Here is a 21,313-nt window from a genome sequence, read left to right as displayed (position 1 = left end):
CAAGGGCACAGGTGGATGGTTTCATTTGAGAAATTATTTTATGCAAATCAGGTAAATCTATCCTAGTGAAAGACTCTAATTTATTTATTATGGAGTACTGGGGTTTCGGGGGATCCTTAGTGTTGGGGAGATATACTATGTTATTTCTAATATCATTAATTTTTTGATTGAAAAATACAGCGATAGCCTCACAGGTTTTACTGGAAGTACTTAGGAGGCATTCCTTTGAGTTACCTGGGTTTAACAGATGATCAATTGTCGAAAATAAGACTCTGGGATTACTAGCATTGTTATTTATAAGCTTAGAGAAATAGCAGCGCCTCTCAAGACGGACTGTGTTATTGTATTCTGTTATTTTAACTTTTAATATCTCATAGTCAATAGTTAGTTTAGTCTTCCTCCATTTACGCTCAGCTCTACGGCATGTTCTCTTTAAATCAGACACTCTTTGGGTCTTCCAAGGTATAACAATGCTAGAAGATTTTTTAACTGTCTTTTCAGGTGCAACTATGTCAACAGCAGCCCTCACTTTAGTATTAAATCTTTCCACCTTACTATTTACATTCTCCTCGCTATTATAGTTGGCACTATAAACGGACTGATTGGTTAGAATGTTTGTAAGTTTTAAAGTTGCTGATGAGTCAAAGAAGCGTTTTTTAACAATATGCTTCTCATGAGTGTTTTCTATCATTATTTCTATATTAAAAAGTAGAAGAAAATGGTCTGAAAGACCCGTATCAATGACCTGCTTTATATCAACTTTTAGTCCTTTAGTAATTACTAAGTCTAACGTATGACCTGCTTTATGTGTAGGCTGATTAACGAGCTGTCTCAAATCAAAAGAGTCCAGGAGGTTCATAAATTCTTTTACTTTTTGGTCACATTGATTATCTACATGAAAATTAAAGTCGCCGACTATTAAGAGTGCGTCATAGTTCGTAATTAAGATTGACATCAAGTCAGAGAATTCCTCAAAGAAAGACGCGTTGAATGACGAGGACAGAAAGGTATGGAAGAAGATGATCCGCTGTGGCAACCCCTAATGGGAGCAGCCAAAAGAAGAAGATTGCTCTTGCAATAATAATAGGGTTTAGATTTACTACATTGTGCTCACTGTGGATTCCCTTTACAGAAACTCCTTTTAATGCCTTCCTCTTTGCTCTGTGGAACATTTTGGGTGTTTTGAAAATCAATCTTTTTTTTTTTTTCCTCATAATGATAATTTTACTGCTCCCTGTCCACACAAACCCGAGGTTTAAGGTGACCCCTCCCTTGGTGGGATATTCAAGACATTAAAGGATGTCTCTTTTAGGCTCTCACAGCCTAAGCCCATTTTGAGTAGGGAATTGGCCCAACAGGGTGAGGTTTATTCCAGGCTGGCATTGGCCTGGCCTGGCCTCGTCAGTGAAGCCTTTCTGGCACATTAATGAGGACTCAAACCCTTTTTGTATTTGCTGAGGCTGCAGAATATGGAGAGGAACACAACCTTAAAAGCACGTCGAGACCTCAGACAAAGCAGTTCTCCTTACCTGCGGACACATTCACGTTGTCTTCTCTGCCAGCCAGGGTCCTTCATCCCAAACACTAAGCACAACATGAATATCTGTGTTAAAGGATGCAAATGGCAGGTGGCCACCTGGAAGCTTCGTTGACAGCTGCAGGCGATCTGGCCTCTAAGAAGTCAAAATAAAATACGGACAACTATATTTAACAAGATGAGGGCACTTGAACTGAGTATTTCTCAACATAAGTAATAAAAAGTAACACTTGGAAGTATTTTATTACACAAATCGGCAATAAGGAGCACATTTTCAACTCCAGTCACTCTTGTACAGTGCGTTTTCAGTTAGAACTGCAGTCATCAAACAGTTAGGACGGCTCTGACATATCGTCAGGCTAGAATTGTTGACGGCGTGAGGAAGGGTGGCTACAGGTGACATTAAAGGTGACAACGAGGACTTCAGGACTAGTAAGAACACACCGTCTGCCAGAACTCGGCCCCCGACTTTCAAAGCGGATTGCGCCCGCAAGCTACTGGCAGAACACAACCCGCTTCAGCGGCCGACAAGGCCCAAGTCCCGAATAAGAGAGAAGGCCGCACTTCAATGTCTTATCTGCTGCCAACTCAACCACTTCAAGTAAACTCTGACTGATGGGGTGAAGATAAGGGAGTAAAACCACACCATTTAATAAACAAACCAACAGTGTAAGCCTAATATGAATATGTGATTTAAATCACAAGCCTCCGCATTCAAAACATAAAAATACGTGCACAGGAAACGGACTCCATTGATGCAGGGCCGGTCACAATCCGTTTTCACCCTCCAACTAAGATATGCAAGCACTTTAAATAATAATGAAATGATTAACAATAATGACGTAATAATCTAATAAATTACATTCAGAATGTGATGAGGTGGGCGCAGAATTAACTCATGAATCCACTCACAGCAGGCCCCACTCAAATGAAGGAAAGCACAAAAGGAAAAATGAAATGACGTACTCTGCCACTGCCGGATATAAACCCGCATCATGGCGACTGCTGTGGGGAAAACACATTTTAAAATCTTTAAACACAGGCCCCATTGTTTTGTTCCAAACAATAATGCAATTTTTAACAATAACAAGATAAAAATCATTCATTTCCTTGCATACCCCAACAGCACGGTGCAGTGTTCTTGTTTCTTCCTGTAATAATTGCTTTCTTGAACTTCCTGATTCAGTTTCATGAAATATGACTGACAGACTATTATCTGGTAATTGAGGGGGCTGTTTCACCTTTCAAATGACACCACCACTTTCTATGTTACCCAATTTGTGTATTTCAGATTTACATATTGATTTTTTGTCCGGCTTACTTGCCTGAACTTACCATGACTTTCAAACCTGAACGTACGTTAAGATCAAGATGCCGGTCTGCTTATAACTCTAAAAAGATTAATAAAATAACAATGGGAGGTCGAGCTTTTAGGTACCGGACCCCTAAACTGTGGACTGATCTGCCTGCCACTATAAGAGATGCTCCTTCGGTCTCAGCTTTCAAAGACTCACCACTTCAGTTTAGCACACCCTGACTAGAGCTGCTGATTCACTGTGCAGACTGCATCTCTGTTGTCAGTCATCAGCACTAAAACAGAAGTAACATGAGAGTTATAACTTGTTACTCACCCTCCCCTATTCGGTTTCTCTTCTCGGTACTCAAATGTGCCACTTGGTGCCACGGCCCACCTGCCAGGTTGTTCTGCCTGCCTAAGGTAAAGTCATCCCTGATGGAGGATCGCAGGAATCGTCCGGTAGAGGGGTCCTTTCATCGGATTGGCTGTTTCAGCTGTGGAATGGCCAATAGGGGGAGGCAGCTTGATGGCCGACGTCTCCAGGACTCTGAACAAATCCAATTCCTATTATGGGATATCATCTCCTGTTAACGTCTGCTCTGTACTTGTAATATTTCTATTGTATTGAGGATGACTTGTGTTCTCTTCTGTGTATTGTGTTGTATTGACCCCCTTTTTTTAACACCAAACCTACTTGGAAAGGGGTCTCTCATTGAACTGACTTTCTCAAGGCCTCTTCCATTTTTTATCCCTAAAAGGGTTTTTCCTTTGTCTTCTTAGAGAGTCGAGGCTGGGGGTCTGTCAAGAGGCTGGGCCTGATAAAGCCGATTGTGGCACAGATAGATAGATAGATAGATAGATAGATAGATAGATAGATAGATAGATAGATAGATAGATAGATAGATAGATAGATAGATAGATAGATAGATAGATAGATAGATAGATAGATAGATAGATAGATAGATAGATAGATAGATAGATAGATAGATAGATAGATAGATAGATAGATAGATAGATAGATAGATAGATAGATAGATACTTTATTAAATTCACATACTCAAGCAGCAGCATACTGATAATAACAATATTAAATTAAAGAGTGATAACAATGCAGGTATACAGACAGACACTAACTTTGTATAATGTTAATGTTTACCCCCCCCCCGGGTGGAATTGAAGAGTCGCATAGTGTGGTGGAGGAACGATCTCCTCAGTCTGTCAGTGGAGCAGGACAGTGACAGCAGTCTGTCGCTGAAGCTGCTCCTCTGTCTGGAGATGATCCTGTTTAGTGGATGCAGTGGATTCTCCATGATTGACAGGAGTCTGCTCAGCGCCCGTCGCTCTGCCATGGATGTTAAACTGTCCAGCTCCATGCCTACAATAGAGACGGCCTTCCTCACCAGTTTGTCCAGGCGTGAGGCGTCCCTCTTCTTTATGCTGCCTCCCCAGCACACCACCACGTAGAAGAGGGCGCTCACCACAACCGTCTGATAGAACATCCCAGATGGGAGACCCCCGGCACCTGGAAAGACTTCCTAACCAGATATGCTTTGAGGATCCTCCCTGGCCGGTATAAAAGAAGAGGACAGGGAATGACCGTCTCTGAGGGGTGTTTATTCCCCGCAGGCGTTAGACGGCAACAGCCTTCCACATCGGCGCCCATTCAGGAGTTGTAGTCCGGCAGCCCAACCCTGCTGGGCTCCGTGAGTGCCGCTAGGGCAGGGGTCACCAACTCCAGTCCTGGAGGACCACCGTGGCTACAGGTTTTCATTATAATCCTTTTATGAGACTCAGAATCAGAATATCTTTATTGTCATTGTAACAAATACAACGAAATTAGGTGCAGTCCCTGCGGCGCCAAAATATAAATAAATATAATTACAAAAGGATAAGAAAAAATAAGGTAGAACACAAACATTCAACATAAGGAGTGCCCTGTTTGTACTGCTAATTAACTTCTTGTGAATTCACTTAAATTGAAATCCTTTTATAAGATTTCTTCCTCGTTCCTCTGAATTGCTTTATTCCTTTCCTTAAATGGCACCCAAACAGAAATGAAATGTGAAGTGAGGGAGAACTCAACAGAAGACCAGCTAAGTCAGGGCCTCAAACTCCAACAGGCTGCTTAATGAGCTGCTGAGTCTTGACATTAATTAAACTTATTCTTTAAAGTTCCATAGAGCAGAGCGTAAATGGAGGAAAACTAAACTAACTATCCACTATGAAATATTAAAGGTTAAAATAACAGAATACAATAACATAGTCCGTCTTGAGAGGCGCTGCTATTTCTCTAAGATTATAAATAACAATGCTAGTAATCCCAGAGTCTTATTCTCGACGATTGATCGTCTGCTAAACCCAGGTAACTCAACGGAATGCCTCCAAAGTACTTCCAGTAAAACCTGTGAGACTATTGCTGTATTTTTCAATCAAAAAATTAGAAATAACATAGTATATCTGGGGCTGCACGGTGGCGCAGTGGGTAGCGCTGCTGCCTCGCAGTTGGGAGATCTGGGGACCTGGGTTCGATTCCCGGGTCCTCCCTGCGTGGAGTTTGCATGTTCTCCCCGTGTCTGCGTGGGTTTCCTCCGGGCGCTCCGGTTTCTTCCCACAGTCCAAAGACATGCAGGTTAGGTGGATTGGCGATTCTAGATTGGCCCTAGTGTGTGCTTGGTGTGTTTGTGTGTGTCCTGCGGTGGGTTGGCACCCTGCCCAGGATTGTTTCCTGCCTTGTGCCCTGTGTTGGCTGGTATTGGCTCCAGCAGACCCCCGTGACCCTGTGTTCGGATTCAGCGGGTTGGAAAATGGATGGATGGATAGTATATCTGCCCAACACTGAGGATCCTCTTAAACCCCAGTACTCTGTTACAAACAAATTAAATTCTTTCACCAGGATAGATTTACCTGATTTACATAAAATAATTTCTCAACTGAAACCCTCCACCTGCGTCCTTGACCCAATACCAACAAGTTTTTTCAAAGAAGTATCAGGCGTGCTAATTGATAATATTCTTGACATAGTAAATTCGTCATTAGATACGGGGGTCTTCCCAGACTTTAAGACTGCTGTAGTTAAACCCCTGCTGAAGAAAAATAATCTCGACCCCTCTGTTTTTGAAAATTTTAGACCCATCTCTAACCTGCCTTTCTTAAGTAAAATTCTAGAGAAGGCAGTCGTTATGCAGCTAAATGACCACCTCAATAAGCATGCTATTCTCGATAAATTTCAGTCAGGTTTTAGAACAAATCACAGCACAGAAACTGCACTCGTTAAAGTAGTAAATAACTTGCGGGTAAATGCAGACAGAGGCCATTTATCTGTTCTCATCCTTCTAGATCTGAGTGCCGCATTTGACACCATTGATCACAATATTCTTAGAAATCACCTTAGTCAATGGGTGGGCCTCTCTGGCAGTGTCTTAAATTGGTTTGAATCCTACCTGGCAGGGAGAAAATTCTTTGTTAGTTGTGGTAATTATAACTCAAAGACACATGATATCCTATATGGTGTTCCACAAGGCTCTATCCTGGGTCCGCTGCTCTTCTCAATCTACATGCTTCTGTTAGGTCAGATTATCTCAGGGCACAACGTGAGTTACCACAGCTATGCTGATGACACACAGCTGTATTTATCAATAGCACCGGATGACCCCGATTCTCTTGATTCACTAACACAATGTCTTACTTGTATTTCTGAATGGACAAATAGTAATTTTCTCAAGCTAAATAAAGAGAAAACTGAAATTTTAGTGATTGGCAATAATGGATACAATAAGGTTATCAGAAATAAACTCAATGCATTAGGATTAAAAGTCAAAACGGAGGTAAAAAGCTTAGGGGTAACCGTTGACTGTAATCTGAATTTTAAATCGCATATTCATCAGACCACTAGGACAGCATTTTTTTACTTAAGAAACCTAGCAAAAGTTATACCTCTTATATCACTGAAAGATGCTGAGAAATTAGTTCACGTGTTTGTTTTCAGTCGACTAGATTACTGTAACGCACTCCTCTCAGGGCCACCCAAAAAAGACATCAATCGTTTGCAACGAGTGCAGAATGCAGCTGCTAGAATCCTAACCAGGAAAAGAAAATCCGAACACATTTCTCCAGTTTTGATGTCACTACACTGGTTACCTGTGTCATTCAGGATTGACTTTACAATTCTGCTTATGGTTTATAAAGCCTTAAATAATCTCGCCCCATCTTATATATTGGAATATCTGACACCTTATATTCCAAATCGTAACATCAGATCCTCAACTGAGTGTCTCCTTAGAATTCCAAGAGCAAAACTTAAAAGAAGTGATGAGGTGGCCTTCTGCTGTTATGCACCTAAGATCTGGAATAGCCTGCCAGTAGGAATTCGCCAGGCTGATACAGTGGAGCACTTTAAAAAACTGCTGAAAACACATTACTGTAACATGGCCTTCTCATAACTCCACTGTAATTTAATCCTGATACTCTGTACTGTATATCCAATTCACTATAATAACTATTCATGGTGGCTCTAAAATCTGTACTAACTCTTACTCTCTCTTCTGTTTCTTTTTCCGGTTTCTTTGTGGTGGTGGCTTGCACCACCACCATCTACTCAAAGCACCATGATGTTCCTACAGTGATGGATTAAAACCCAGAAGTCTGCATGACCATCAGCATCAGGTTCTTCCGTGAGAACCTTAAATACAAAGAGGACTATTTCATTTTTGTTAGGTAGAATGCCCAGAGGGGACTGGGTGGTCTCATGGCCTGGAACCCCTGCAGATTTTATTTTTTTCTCCAGCTTTCTGGAGTTTTTTTTTGGTTTTTTCTGTCCACCCTGGCCATCGGACCTTACTCCTTTTCTATGTTAACTGATGTTGTCTTATTTTAATTTCTTATTTTGTCTTTTATTTTTCTTTTCTTCATTATGTAAACACTTTGAGCTACTTTTTTTGTATGAAAATGTTCTATATAAATAAATATTGTTGTTTAATTTCATGGCTTGTTCCTACTCTCGTGCTGCATTAGCAGACATTTCCAAAATTGTCGATTTTCTCTTTTCTAAGAGCAGGTCATCATTCCTGAGACAGTCATCTTTCTTCATTTTCAGATATTGTATGATGGACGCCAGTTGTTTTTGGCTCATTTTGTATCTCATTATTGTTTGGCTGCTAATTAAGGAAAAAGAAACAATGAAGGGGTCTGAGTCTTCAAGAGCGAGTCAATGAAAATGAGTTCAAAAGAAGTTAATTAGCAGCAAAAACAAGTCACTGATTAAGAAAAGGGTTTGAATGAAAACCTGCAGCCACGGTGGTCCACCAGGCCCGGAGTTGGCGACCCCTGCGCTAGGGGGTGCTGAAGGGATTTGTGCGCCCCAATTTATGGGACTGCCATATGACCTGTAAGTGCTTCTATCGGGGCAGTAGCCCTGGCACCAGAAGTACTCCTGGGTCCTCAAGGGACTGCACCCCCTTATCCGGATGACTTGGAGCTGGGAGGAAGGCAGGCAACACTCGACTGGAGGAGGGCAGTGCGGTGGTGAGAGGAGAGGGTAATTGGTGAAGAGAGAGAACCTGTGCTTGTGTCACTTTTGGAGGTATTGTGCTGAATAAACCATCCATTATTTGAACCCGGGACCGTGTTCGTGTGATTGTGTTTGGGGCTCGCTGATCCATCACAATGCTTATCTGAATACAGTAAAACCAAAAAAAAAAATTGAAATCTTGTTTTCTGTATTCACTGTACAACTGGATACAGTTGTAAATATTTCCTACCATTTTTGTTCTGGCTGTTCCTGAGCGACTGGAAGCTTATCCTATGGAAATGAGAATAACATTCAAAGTGCAATTTTGGGGTAAAAAAAAACGTTACTGAATTCTGCAGCTTCCTTTGCTCCAACATATTTGTACAACGTAACTAATTCTGATGTAAAAATTCTGATAGAGAAATGTCTGACCTTTACTTTGAGGGCTAGAACATGAATTCTAACAGAACAAAACAGCAAAGTTGTGTCCACGGCCATCAAAGTAGCAGAAAACAAACACAACTGAGGCCGGAGTTTAAAGGGTTAATAAAAGGGACCACAAAACAAACTCCTTCCAAACAGGAAGTGGCAGGAAATCGTAACAAAAAGAAAACGAAGAACACCAATCACAACTCGCGTATGGAAATGCAGTCGTGTGTATCGCACATGTCCTGTGGGCTTTTGTTTTTCACGTCTTGACGTTGTTTTGTCATTCATTTCATATGTGGTTACATTATTTGTGCCCGGTCTCTTTAAAGGCTTAGCCAGCAGAATCCCCCAAGCCTGACCTCACAATCTCCACTCAGGCAGTGTTTACTTGAACAACATTGTTCTTTAGCTGCGACTCACTTGCCGTATCTTTGGGGTTTCAGGCTTGGAGTGAAGCTGCAGCTGTCAGCTGTGAGATGGCTGATAAGGTGCAGTGCCGCTCCCCTCCACCAGATGTGCTCCGATCAAGTATCCGACTGCTTTATGATATTCACAGTGGACCTGAAATATCAAAGCCCTCCCATTAGACACAACAGACTGTGTATGAACATTCAGTGCTTGTGTGCGCCAAAACACCAAAGCCCTACGTCAGACAAAAATGAATTGCTTGGATTCAAGGTCTGTTCACGCCAGCTTTAGCAGTGATGACTGCAAGCCAATGTGTCAGTCGGTCAGGGGTCTGTGAAGAAATGAAGACCGGAACCCCCCCACCCCAATTCTTCATCACAGTCACATTTGAGGGTTTTCAAGTGTCAGGCTCCTGATCTAAATGAGATCTGAACTAGGCCATTGTCCATCACACATCCAGTCAAGAGACACCAGTGGGGCCGCCACAGCTATACAACTTCACGGTGCCGCACTGGGGCTTTAGCCAGGGGACAGCTTTCTTCGTGTTTTTTACCGATTTTGTGTTCGTGTGAGTGGGGTTACTGTAATGTGAATGAAAAAAAATGGTGCCATTTACAGCTTGATAAATACAACTTACAATCTGTGTGTTTAACTTTGGGGGTGTTTTACTTCTGATTATTTCGCTAGATGTATCTTTACGTGAATAAACTGTGTGCCATCGGACCTTACTTTTATTCTATGTTAATTAGTGTTCCCTAATTCTATTTTCTGTCTCTGCGGTGGGTTGGCACCCTGCCCGGGATTGGTTCCTGCCTTGTGCCCTGTGTTGGTTGGGATTGGCTCCAGCAGACCCCCGTGACCCTGTGTTCGGATTCAGTGGGTTGGAAAATGGATGGATGGATAATTCTATTTTCTTATTTATTTTGTCTTTTTTTTCTTTCTTCATTATGTAAAGTACTTTGAGCTCCATCACTTGTATGAAAATGTGCTCTAGAAAGAAATGTTGTTGTGTGCCCAGAGCTCATACAGGTGAGCTCACATTACCTCTTCTATATACTGTATATATATCTATATCTCTCTCTCTCGAGAGAGAGAAATATCTATATCTATATATAATATACATGTGTGGCATGCAACTGGGGGTGGCACCCAGCTGGGATGCCCAGGAAGACAGGAAGAGGGCTCGTGCCTCCTCCAGACCACGAGGGGGCGACCGCCCGGGTTCCTTTGGGGGCCATGGGTACAGAGCTGGGAAGTTCAACCCTGTAGGGGCCCGTGGTCACCACCAGGGGGCGCCCCAGTGCCTGGCGAGCCCCTGGACCTCAGCACTTCCGCCACACCCAGAAGTGCTGTGTGGAAGAAGGCTTCCGGGAGCACAGCTGGCACTTCCGCCACACAGGGGACTGTCCGCGGAGGAGTGTCGGGAAGCACTTGGAGCCCATCCGGACGTGTATAAAAGGGGCTGCCTCCCTACAAAGGATGACTGGAGTCGGGTGGAAGTGGACAAGAGTCGTGTTGGAGAGGAGTGGAGGCGGCCTGAAGGAAGCAGGCACTGGAAGAAGAGGCCTGGACTTTGGGGGATTTTGTGCTGGAGGCACTGGGTTCGTGCATTAAGAACTATAAATATTGGATAGAATAAACGTGTGTTGAGAGAAAATATGATGTCCGTCTGTCTGTGTCCGGGCTGCTTCTCACAACATGTTACGGCCAAAACCCGAAATCGGTCAAAGCGAGAAGTGGCCATCTAAATCAGGAAATGGCCAATGTTGCTGTAAATTGACTGGCCAATGTCCAATCTTTTCCTCGATTTCGGGATTTGGCCGGACAGTTTGCAAAATGGCATGGGATGATTGACCAAAGTCAGAAGAAAAAAGGCATGAGCAGCGATTTTGTTGCGCACTTAGTAGTGCAATTGCATCGAGTGTAGCCTTGGCGGCTCTTGTTCAGAAAGCGGACGCCACTTGGTTGTTTCACAATACTTAAGAAAAGAAAATAAACAAAAGTAATGATTGGAATAAGGAGTCTGGGTGTTACCTTGCTTACGATGTCCTGTTGTTGACTGACATTTAGCAATGACTGATGAGAGTGGCAAAGAGGGTAAGGCTTTGGACTTCAAAACCAGCGATCAGGGGTTTAAATCCTGCTGCTGACACTTGGCGGCTGTGAGCAAATCACTTCACCTGCCTGTTAAACAAAAGAAATGACAGCAATTGTATGTTTAATCTTGTAAGTCACCTTGGGTAGAGACATCGGTCAAGCAAGAATAAAAATGGTGAGCTGCACTCAGTCAGGCTAAGTTCTTTCAGGGGTATGAACGTGAGAGCACACAGCCATATCCAGAAGTCAGCAAAGGCTTGGCCACTGTTAGAATATTTGTGCAGCCCTTTTTAACTATTTGAGGGCTGAATATTTTTTCCAAAAATCAATGGTTCCACTCAGAAATCAACATAATACATCTGTTGCTGCATGCTTTGGCTGCCAGTTTGCCAAGACTGTGCGGCAGGCTTGCTACCAGGCTCTCTTCACGTGGCTGGGACAGCAGCATCGGTCACGGTTGCAGTGCATTACAATCTGGTTTCTACCTCTTTTCATTGTTAGTACCACGACTAGCTGGGGACCGATCAGCTGAAGCTGGAACCTCACATTCGTTTTCGATTACTTGTATCAAATACTGAGTCCGACAAGAAATAGTCCAGTTCAGAGATAATAGGCAAGACATCGTCCACAGAGTATTTTGCTTTACGCATTCGCTTTGCTCTCTCGCCATTATGTCAGTGCCATTTTTGCCGTTGTGTGTACCTTTCTACTCACGAGAGTGCAAGGAATCTCGGTGAAGCCAATGAATCTAACTTTTCTTCTAGCAACGAGAGTCCAACTAAAACGTAATGGTTGGTTTTGTCACAGTTTACAGTTGATTACCATCGTCAACTCCTCCTTTTGACAAAAGTCGACATCAGACCTGAAAGAGTTCAGGCAGCTGACCTTGGGAGCGGAGCAGCACATGTGCTAGAAATTAACATACTGATTAAAGAAATAAGCTCATCCTCTACTAGGACAAGTTTGATAAAACGTCTTTGAGTTGGTGATCAGGCAGGGGGAAGCTACTACATCTGTGTCTGTAATTATCTGTACAGCAAATTCTTGAAGAGGGAGCATACATCACAGCAGTCTGTCACAGAATGGTCAGAATAATGAGGGCAGACTGAATTTACATAGCAGTGTCAATCAATGCATACATTCACTCTGATTGGCTGTTTGTTGGTTTACACCCAAATGACTTACTCAAGTCTGTTCTACCACACTCTTGCTCTTCTCATACCTCTTAGGTTCAGTTATTAGCCTTGAAATCTCCGTGTATGTGACAACTGTCCAGTTTTATTGTTTACAGGACATCTGTATCTATCTATCTATCTATCTATCTGCTGATCTCCTAGTCATACTTTTGGTGTACTACATCGAGCTTCTCCTGCTTCATCCTCGTCTTCGTTGTTCATTTGACCTTTACCTGGTGTCCTGTTACGTCAGAACAGGTTTATACTTCTAAGGTAGATGTATGAAAGCGTACCAAAATGCTTAACTATTGTTACGTCGAAATTATTTTCCAGCGCATGTCCGTGAATCCACGGCAGGAGTGCAGCTCTTGAAGCGAAGGAATTCTGATGTGTATGCGGCCCTTTCCGGGGGAGTGAATCCCGATTTGAGAATGGCACGACCGCTGGCCCCTGCTAAGGTTACTCCTCTCTGTGAAGTCAATGTGCAGAGTGTTGGGTTTGGCGCACTGTGGACCTGTAAACTGAGGCGAATAATTTTAGCATGTCCAGAATTAACTTGTTCACCCATATAAAATGAATGAAAAGTGCCTCACTTCAACACCTTTCCACCATTAAAGTTTGTCACACATATATGCGCCTCGGAGAATGTGTTTCCCTGCCAAGCCAGAGGTTGGCGCTGTCCTCTCTCTTTTCTCCTGCTGCAGACCAGCAGAAGAACCTAATGATGCAATTTCCGCATCACCAGACGTCGCAGACCGATGAAGTCATTTCCAGTTCCATCCTCCTCTTCCCGTTTTTCAGCTATATATATGCCCGCCATGTTTCATAACCTAGTCAGTTCTGTTTTGGACTCCTGTGTGTAAAGACCCTTGCTTGCAATTTTACCAAACTCTTCCAAGTATGCGAGGACCATTTCCCCAAACTTTTCTGTATGTTTCTGCCTCTCTAAAGGTTCTGTAAGAGCCTAATCAAGTCCTATCTATCACTCTTGCTGACTCCGTCATGTCAGGGTCTTGCTGTTCTTCACCTATGACACACGTATTGGCAGACGTAGCCTGACGTGACTCTACAGAATCACCTGGCGCTCACTGCGGATTTCTCTGAAGCAAACCATTTGGACTCGGGTGAAGCAAAGCTTTCCCAAATGAAGACATCACCGCCGCTCAACATTGGCCCACGGCGGTCATGATGTTTGTTATGACGGAGATTCTGTAGAAACCCTGAGATTTACTCAGATGAACTACAAGTATATCCCTTGTGCTCTAATTAGGGGTTTCTGCTTTGCTACTCCACCGCAGAGGCCATTTTTACAGGGTCCTTAATGTCACGGGTACATTTCTTACTTGCATGTGCTCATCAACACGTCACACGTTGCCACTTTTTAGCACCATAATTATATTAATTGTAAGAACAGGTTTTTGAAATGGCCAACTCAACCTTACCATGAGATCAAAAGACTAAAACGTTGTCTGAAGTTAAGGTGTAGTAGAATTACTGAAAGATTATGGTAAGACGTAACGTTCACGTAAGTATTCGGTTTATGATTCAACATTATTACTTCTTTCTTGCTCCTAAGTCGAAGTGTGCTTACCATGAAGAGCTGGGATTAAATTAGCTGCAGTGGCAAAGGTCTTCAGAGGTACACAGATGCTCTTCGCCGGTTCTTTGAGACTTACAGCCATTATTCTTGAGGGGATTTCACCGGAGAGGTTTCTCATTAGAAGAGTGACTCCATCTGGTAAACATGGCCTGGATTGCCCTGTGGAGAGTGGCCAGAATGTTACATACTGTATGACTCTGTGATCTTTTCAAGATGGAGAGACAGCTTGAATTCATCCTCTTCCCGAGGATTTTCCGGTAAGACTCCCGTGCCGACATCTGAATGTGGCTGGAAAGGGCGCAAGTTAGCCAGATTTATAAGGGTCAGGGCTTCACGACGTCAAGCTTTATTTTAAACCACGGAAATTAAGCAGGCATTTCATGCCTGCCTTTAGCGGGAGTGAGTTGACTGTGGGGAAACAAAGCAATGCAAAACAAATAAATGAAAGCCGACACTCAGCACTGGTGTCATTTTTTATTCCTTACTCAGACACTCCTCTATGTGCAACTAAAAATTGAGCAAATCCATAAAGCAAACAGTCTGTGTGGTGTTACAGCGTCCAGGGAAGGTACTTTAACCTCTGAGGCTCTTTTTATATTGGTGGCCATGTTAATGCTGGAAATGCCTAAACTGTTAGGTTTGATTTGCAAATACGTCCTGCAAAACTTACCTATTCAATATCCACTCAGCACAGATAAGCTCAAATGCAAAGCAAGAACAGCTCGACACTGGCCAAGGCTAGCTACCTCAACTTCTATACCTTACCAGGGGCTAGAAGCCGCTCCACTCACATAGCATCACTGTGAGGATTTTCTTACATGTCGGTATGTCTTCAGATTTCTTTCCCTGAAAGGGCTACACTGCAGAATACTCTACTAAAAGCCAGGAACCACTACTCCTGTTGGGTTTGTGTATCCCAGTGGCTACCCAAACACACAGAAGCCAAGGGTTAAGTGCAGTTAGTTTCATTAACAGTCGCTGCTAAATGTCAGTAAACAACAGGACAGCGTTAGCAAAGCAACACGCAAACTGCTTCAATCACTGCTGAAACCAGGAGCACGTTAGGTGTGAAAACATACGACCTGAGCGACTCAAATCAGGGTCACACCGCAGGCTTCACATCAGGGTTGCTGCCGTTTCTTGTGTTCTTGTGAGATGTGAAGCTTGGGAGCGGAGGGCCAGCCTGTCAGTAGGACCAAGTGCTCTTCTGTTCGGCTGTTTCCTTCTCTCCTCCTCAAGCTTCTTTTATACTGTCATGCTGACTGCCTTAAGCAAGATCAAAAAAACAAAAATGGGAAAAGTGGTATGTTCCCAAGTGCAGCATGGAGGCGCAGTGGGTAACGCTTCCACGTTAGGAGACGTGGGTTTCGCTTCCTGGGTCCTCCCTAGCGTGGAGTTTGCATGTTCTCCCCGTGTCTGCGTGGGTTTCCTCCCACAGTCCAAAGACATGCAGGTTAGGTGCATTGGCCATCCTAAATTGTGCTTGGTGTGTTTGTGTGTGCCCTGCGGTGGGCTGGCGCCCTGTGCTGGCTGGGATTGGCTCCAGCAGACCCCCCGTGACCCTGTAGTTAGGATATAGCAGGTTGGATAATGGATGGATGGATATGTTCCCATGGTCTGGGTGAGTGTTAACTAAGTTACTTTCAAAATATGTTCAGTTTAGAGTCACAAACCTCCATTTCACACATTCTTACAAGCATACACACACTGGTTAGTTTATCTAAGCTTAAACATATTAATTCTAACAAACAACGCCACTCTTTTCATAATTTTAAACTTATTTTCCCAGAATTCCTGTCAGTGTCTATTTTGCCTACGCCCCAGAATCTTATCTGGTTCTAATTTTGACACTCTTGGAAAAATGACCTCATGAATATTAAGGAGCTCATTTGTACCTCTCTGCTATTTCAGCCACAGGACAGTTCCCATATGAGTCTGAGTGTGATAGATAGATAGATAGATAGATAGATAGATAGATAGATAGATAGATAGATAGATAGATAGATAGATAGATAGATAGATAGATAGATAGATAGATAGATAGATAGATAGATAGAATATAATTCTAAAATAAAACACACAAATAAAATCTTAGAAGTTGCGTTCAGCATACTGCTAAAGCCCAATTCTCCAACAGCACTCCACCATTGCTATTTCACACATCTGGATTGAATTCACTACGAAGAAACAATGCAATGCACAACAAACAAATGAAAGAAGCACTCAACGCTGATATCATTTGTTTCTGCTCAGACTCACCCCTCTGCGTTTGAGCAAATTCATTAAAGAAGCAGGCCGCACGTGAGGAAGGTGTTTTTGTTCGTCACTGCATACTTGGCGGCCTACTAGATTCCTGTGCAGTACTAAGCCCCACACTGACTGTGACTGAGTTACAGAGAAACACAAAAGTTAATTCAGGACAGCAAGGCCATTTGTACCGTTGGCTGACTCTGCATTGGACTCCAAGTGTTCAGTTAATAAATACACAGAAGTGGTCAAAAGCAGTTGTTAGGTTTTCTGAGTGCTAAGAAATCTCTAACTGAAGAGGCGTGTGAGGACGTCAAGATGATGTCCACTCTGACAAGAAAACTTCATGTGGAGGTAAAATGGCATGCTGGGAAAGTGAAAAGACAGCAAGGCACAAATGTCAAATGGTTAAAAAACGATTGGTTCAGGTGATATTTAGCGGGTGGTCAATGTTGTCCTGCCTGGTAAGGACGTCCATTAATGTAAAGCCAATGCTATAAAAGAGAAGTGGACACCGAATGGTGATTCCTGCTCACAGCAGACACACAGCATAAACCTGTGAATTAATCAAAGCCAATGCTCGCCCGTAGCACACTATCGACACACAGTGTCATGTGACAGTTTGAGTGACATCAACACGGACCTCATTTCACACTTTGAGTTATATTTGTTTAAAAACTGTGAGGCAATTTAAAGACAATCTTTAAAAATTGACCTGACTGACTGTGTGGGGTTCTACCCCAAGTGCTGTCTGTAGGCCCCCCCCACATATATAAATATATATACTGTGACAGATAGGGGGCACTATCGCTCCCTTAAACCCTCGGATCAGACTTTATTATAATAAATAAGTGCACAAAGCACCCTCCTCTCCACAATACTCATACACAATAACAATAATCCAACACTAAACAATCCTCCAATCTCCCAGACGCTTAGCCACCCTGCCTCCCAACTCAGCTCGTCCGTCTGGGATTTCCCACAGTCTTTTATAGTCCTCGACCCGGAAGTGCTTCTGAGCCCTCAGTCCATGTGATTATCCAGCACTTCCAGGTCAGGTAAAAACTTCTCTTTTCTTCTTCAGCCCGGAAGTATATCATTTCTTCTGTTCCCGTGACTTGGAAATACTTCTGGGCTATATGGAAAATATAAATCCCTGGGCCTCCCTGCAGCGACTCCTGGCGGCCCCCATGGTATCCAGCAGGGCTGTGCATTAAAACTCCACTGTCCATGAGGTCCTGCTGGAATTCAGGGGGACAACCTCCATGTTGCAGGGAGGGCTCCATCTGGCGGCCTGGGGGTACTGGCCGGGATGAATGGCCGGCCAAATCCCACAATACACACGGTAAATATTCATGTTGATATATTTCCATAGTACCTGCTATGGAAAATGAAGGGGGACAACCGTCCAGCTCTACCCAGGGCACCTAAAGAGCTTTGACCAGCAAGGCCCACTAGGAAAAGTCCAAAACATTTAGAGCTTCCTGGATTCCTCAATCCTGGGTCGTTCTCCATGTGGAGTTTGCACGTTCTACTAGTGTCGTGTCTGGTATTTCCTACCACATCCCCAAAATGTGTAAGTTAGGCTCACTTGGCAACTCTAAATGAATGCTGTGTGCACGAGGGGCGACTCCTGCTTGGCACCAAGAACTGCTGAGACAGGCGCCGGCCGTCCGCAAGTCTGAATCGGAGGAGATGTGTTTGACAACGGCACCGCATGGATAAAATCTCCTATCTGTAAATGTCGACATCCAACATCTTTTTATAGCGGCCTTCCACTTTCTAAATGCCTACGAGTACTGGCAGATGAAGTGACTGAATCTGGAGCCCTGCAAGTCACTGCCTGAATGCCTTATTCATGGGGTCCTTCCATCCATCTCCTAACCTGTGCATGCACTTTTGGGCAGCAAGACACCGGTGCCCCAATACTCAAACTGATATAAGCTGTTAGGTTCTGTAGGCGAGGAACTGTAAAGCTCTTCACTTGTGATGATCAATTTTGGACCCCTTGTCCTGCTAACACTCAAAAACTGTGCCCCTCAGACTGACGTTTACTCACTTTAGGGGAAAAAGTGTCTGCTACACTGGCGGACCTTCATTTTTGAGGCCCTTAAGCTTGAAATGCGTCACACACACATGGCAGCCAACAAGCCCAGAGGTGAGAGAAACTTCACGAGACAACGGATTTCTATCGGGTTTTAACGCCTCTCTCCTTCCCCCCCCCCCATCAGAAATCACGAAGAAAAACAAACAAACTCACTCACCGAGTCTTCCGGATTCCCACATTGGCTCCTCTTCCGATTCATCATGTCCGCCTCCGAGTCCCAAAGACGACGTCATTTCCACATACGGCACATCCGGTCGCACCCTGATGACATCACTTCCGGTCTCACAGTTATGACGTCATTTCCACCAACACTTCCGTCCGGTTGCCATTTTGTACAAATTCCACCTTCCACTGTCATTTACTACTAAATGTTATGCTTTTGATCGTTTTTTTTTTTTGCAACTTTTTCATTGAAGATCGCTGGACATTATACGGGGACTGCTCCCTAACTTTTATTATTATCTTACAACGGTTACATTGGGGTTGTTCCTCAACAGATGACCATAAATTAAAAAAAAATTAACTTCTACATCGCAGATTTTGTTTAAAGCTTCTGTATTGGATTATCTCTCATGTCAAAGTTAAAGATGTGAATGAAACTTCACTACACCCAGGACTTCTTTTGTGACGGTGTGCCAGCCCCTTGTGGCATCGACTAGTACATATTAAATGATTGTATAATTAATTGTTAACCGTCCCTGTGTGTTTTATGTTAACTGGTTCTGGTACGCCCAACATTCATCTCTATTGCTTAATGGTGTTGTATGAGCCAAGTTCTGTTATTAACGTTTCTATGTTCAGTTAAGGGTGGCACGGTGGCGCAGTGGGTAGCGCTGCTGTCTCGCAGTTAGGAGACCTGGGTTCGCTTCCCGGGTCCTCCCTGCGTGGAGTTTGCATGTTCTCCCCGTGTCTGCGTGGGTTTCCTCTGGGTGCTCCGGTTTCCTCCCACAGTCCAAAGACATGCAGGTTAGGTGAATTGGCGATTCTAAATTGGCCCTTGTGTGTGCTTGGTGTGTGTGTGTGTGTGTGTCCTGCGGTGGGTTGGCACCCTGCCCGGGATTGGTTCCCTGCCTTGTGCCCTGTGTTGGCTGGGATTGGCTCCAGCAGACCCCCGTGACCCTGTGTTCGGATTCAGCGGGTTGGAAAATGGATGGATGGATGGTTCTGGTACGCCCAACTTTCATCTCTATTGCTTAATGGTGTTGTATGAGCCAAGTTCTGTTATTAACGTTTCTATGTTCAGTTAAGGGTGGCACGGTGGTGCAGTGGGTAGCGCTGCTGCCTCGCAGTAAGGAGACCCGTCGAGGTTCGCTTCCCGGGTTCTCCCCGTGGGTTTCCTCCCACGGTCCAGACATGCAGGTTAGGCGCATTGGCGATTCTAAACTGGCCCTAGTGTGTGCTTGGTGTGTGTGTCCTGCGGTGGGTTGGCGCCCTGCCCGGGATTGGTTCCTGCCTTGTGCCCTGTGTTGGCTGGGATTGGCTCCAGCAGACCCCCGTGACCCTGTGTTCGGATTCAGCAGGTTGGAAAATGGATGGATGGATGTTCAGTTAATTTTGAAATTATGTTAAATTTATTTTTGTAGCTCAAAATTACTTTATATATAAAGAATAGGGCTTGATAATTAGTCAATTATAATGGAGTATTGCAACTTTAAGAAGGGGTGCTGGGTAGTGGGAGTTATAGCAAGTTATTGTAAGTTTATGCGTGGATTAAAAGGACGGTGGAAACAAACTAGTTTTCTTACCATGTCTGTCTTGAGTTTCATTTTGACTGAGGAAATAGAACGTGGAAAATAATGGAGTGGATTAATGTGAAATGCCAAGGCCTGGACTCGCGCAAGTTCCTGCTGAAGCCACGCGTTGTTTCGCACCTTCACGCCTTGTTGGGTCTTATTTTGGTTTTATTAAACCGCTATCCCTGCTTAATAATAAGGTGACCAGAATTTTTTTTGAGCCAATCCGGGGACATGATGGGCTAGAATCTACAGATCACGAGTAGGGACTCTAAACTCTACAGAGTACAAAGCGAAAGCTTATCACGTGATTTCTCGCCAACGTTACAGGACGCGGTAAAGCATAACCTCCGTCAAAACACCGCGCACGCGCGCCGAGTTCACATTATCGCGGTGATGAGGTACATTCAAAAAAGTGAACCAGCTGAAACCGGGGACATGTTTCTGAGTGGGGACAGTTGTCCGAAAAAGGGGACGGATGGTCTCCTTATTAATAATTCCTTGGTGACATTACTGTTGTTTATGTTACAGTGCTGCCACAGTCGAAGTGTAACAGAAACTTTATTTTAAAAGCAATGTGAATTTCCCATTGGGATTAATAAAGTATCTATCTATCTATCTCTATGCCTTATAGCTTTCACGTTAAGAGGAGGGGGCTTTGAATCCTCCGGGATTAGGGGTCCCAATTAAGCTCCATCGTTTCATTGTTGAACAAGTACATGTAAATACACATCTCAAAGGCTGCACTGGGTGCAAGACGAGAACCACCGTCCGGCCACCCGCATGGCACACAGTTACACCGGCCATCTTAGCATTGCCAGCCCATCGGTTTTGGGATGTACATGGAAGACTGGAACATCCACCGTAGCCTTACGACGTAGAGAAGCTTAAGCTTGTGCTCAACTTGGTCATAAAAAGGTTACATTTACAAAACACGCACGCGAGAAAAGCGAAATGTGCGTTATGTTGACTCTGTGGGACGAACATCTTCACCCAGGCATTTACATTTATTTTTTTTTAATAAGTCGTTTGAAAATTGCACTTTAGAGATACTTAAACATTAAAAGACACACACTTACAACTACTGCAACAAAGCATTATCATATTTTTAACTCGTTTAGTTGACCTGTTACCTCTAAAAACACGCCAATCGCTCAAGGCACAACGTCCACTTCGA

The 21,313-nt window shown here is 43.8% G+C and overlaps 1 long non-coding RNA gene across 2 annotated transcripts; it reads right to left on the bottom strand.

Moving 5' to 3' along the window:
• Positions 1–415: 415 nt before the first annotated feature.
• On the bottom strand, positions 416–21,271 carry LOC114669155 (uncharacterized). Of its 2 annotated transcripts, none has more exons than XR_007933880.1 (4): positions 18,561–21,271; positions 14,041–14,208; positions 11,212–11,361; positions 416–3,398 (listed from the first exon to the last, which is right to left on the bottom strand). It is a non-coding gene; the product is annotated as an uncharacterized LOC114669155 (long non-coding RNA). The 2 variants fall into 2 exon arrangements; XR_007933879.1 differs by lacking the exon at positions 416–3,398 and adding an exon at positions 9,022–9,330.
• Positions 21,272–21,313: the final 42 nt, after the last annotated feature.

Source organism: Erpetoichthys calabaricus, chromosome 18, assembly GCF_900747795.2.
Source record: "Erpetoichthys calabaricus chromosome 18, fErpCal1.3, whole genome shotgun sequence".
Classification (NCBI taxonomy): Eukaryota; Metazoa; Chordata; class Cladistia; order Polypteriformes; family Polypteridae; genus Erpetoichthys; species Erpetoichthys calabaricus.
The sequence above is the reverse complement of the archived record's forward strand: the minus strand, read 5'-3'. Positions and strand labels throughout refer to the sequence as shown.